This window comes from Entelurus aequoreus, linkage group LG01, assembly GCF_033978785.1.
Source record: "Entelurus aequoreus isolate RoL-2023_Sb linkage group LG01, RoL_Eaeq_v1.1, whole genome shotgun sequence".
Taxonomy (NCBI): Eukaryota; Metazoa; Chordata; class Actinopteri; order Syngnathiformes; family Syngnathidae; genus Entelurus; species Entelurus aequoreus.
In genome coordinates this window covers 54,855,834-54,858,333 of record NC_084731.1, presented here as the reverse complement: position 1 = coordinate 54,858,333, position 2,500 = coordinate 54,855,834, and the positions used below count along the sequence as shown (strand labels likewise).

At 31.5% G+C, this 2,500-nt stretch overlaps 1 protein-coding gene across 1 annotated transcript in view; it reads left to right on the top strand.

The window, feature by feature from the left end:
• ccdc3b (coiled-coil domain containing 3b) overlaps nucleotides 1–2,500 on the top strand; it is a 44,357-nt gene that overhangs the window by 906 nt on the left and 40,951 nt on the right. The gene's annotated exons all lie outside the window — the stretch shown is intronic.

Here is a 2,500-nt window from a genome sequence, read left to right as displayed (position 1 = left end):
CACATAACACAACCTGCTCACTGAACTTTGTGGATGTTATAGAACATGTCCAAGCAGAACACATAATTCAAATTACACTCGGTTAAATCCCCTGCAATGCATTATGGGAAAATTTCACTCTCTCCACAATAGCCATGTTTGGGGCATTTAGCGATTTGTTATTTCTGATTGATTACAAAACTTTAAGGAGGTTGTTACGGAAATAAACAAGGTCGGAGTCGAACTTTCACTTACTCCTAACATCCAAATATATTAATTATTAGTTATATATCCATTATATTAATATGATATATATATATATACATACATATACATACACATGTGTGTTTATATACATACATATGTGTATATACATGTGTATATATCATACATATATACACACACGTGTATATATACATACATATATACACGTGTATATATATACACACGTGTATATGTACACATAGATACACACACACGTGTATATCTACCTACATATATACACACACGTGTATATATATACACACGTGTATATGTACACATAGATACACACACGTGTATATCTACCTACATATATACACACACGTGTATATATACAAACATATGTATACACACATGTGTATATATACATGTATATGCACATGTGTAAATATATATACATATATACGCACGTGTATATATACATATATACACATGTGCATGAATACATACATACATACATATACACACGTATATATACACATGCATACATACATACATACATATACACACATGTGCATATATATACATACATACATATACACACATGTATATATATATATATATATATATATATATATATATATATATATATATATATATATATATATATATATATATATATATATATATATATATATATATATATACATACATACATATACACACATGTGTATTTATATACAAACATACATATATACACATGTGTATTTATAGACATACATACATATACACACATGTGTATATATACAAAATTACACATATATAAATGAATTACAATGCATGATGGGTGATATGTATTGCTAATATACTATCCATTCAAACTGGATGTCATGAATTCTGAAAAAACTAATTGATAGGAAAAATATTTTTAGATGAAGAATTGTATGCAGGGCTGGACGTTTAATCTAAAAACAACCAACATCAACATTTAAAGCTTCTAACCAACAAAAAACGGCTGTGTATTAGAGTAGATAAAACAACAAGCTATTCTACGATGACAACTGTGCACAGCACAGTTAAAACAACATTAATAACCTAAATACTTGGACAAAATACACACCCACAAAATTCCAGAGTCAGATATTGAAATTATGGGAACAAGGTCGATGTGCATATCTAAAGAATGTTGGGGTTTGCAGACCAACAAAATTAAAAATAAATAGAAATGTGTCCAGTGGGTGTTAGTGAGATGAATAGTTTGAAGAATATTGTTGTAAAAACAGTCAATAGTCACTCTCTGATTTGTACCTAACATTGAAAAGTGTTATGTTTGTATGTATGTATGTAGCCTATGTATGTATAAACTCTGCATGTATGTATAATTATGCCGACGATCAACATACCAACAGTCCATGGCCACTCTTTGATTTGTACCCGACATTGAAAAGAGTACAGTATGTATGTATGTACGTAAGTACGTATGTATGTATGTATGTATGTATGTATGTATGTATGTATGTATGTATGTATGTATGTATGTATGTACGTATGTTTAAACTCTGCATGCATGTATAATTATGCAGACTAGCAGCATACAAACCGTCCATGGTCACTCTTTGATTTGTACTGTACAGTATGTATGTATGTATGTATGTATTAATTAACTCTGCATTCATGTATAATTATGCAGACCAGCAGCATACAAACAGTCCATGGTCACTCTTTGATTTGTACCTGACATTGAACAGAGTACAGTATGTATGTATGTATGTATGTTTAAACTCTGCATGCACGTATAATTGTGCAGACCACCAGCATACCAACAGTCCATGGTCACTCTTTGATTTGTACCTGACATTGAAAAGAGTACAGTGTTAAAAAGTTAAAAAGTTAAAGTACCAATGACTGTCACACACACACTAGGTGTGGCGAAATTATTCTCTGCATTTGACCCATCACCCTTGATCACCCCCTGTATGTATGTATGTGTGTTTTAACTCTGCATGCATGTATAATTATGCAGACTAGCAGCATACAAACAGTCCATGGTCACTCTTTGATTTGTACCTGACATTGAAAAGAGTACAGTATGTATGTACAAATGTATGTATGTATGTATGTACGTATGTACGTATGTTTAAACTCTGCATGCACGTATAATTGTGCAGACCATCAGCATACCAACAGTCCATGGTCACTCTTTCATTTGTACCTGACATTGTAAAGAGTACAGTATGTATGTATGTATGTATGTATGTGTGTTTTAACTCTGCATGCACGTATAATTATGCAGATCATCAGCATACCAACAGTCCCTGGT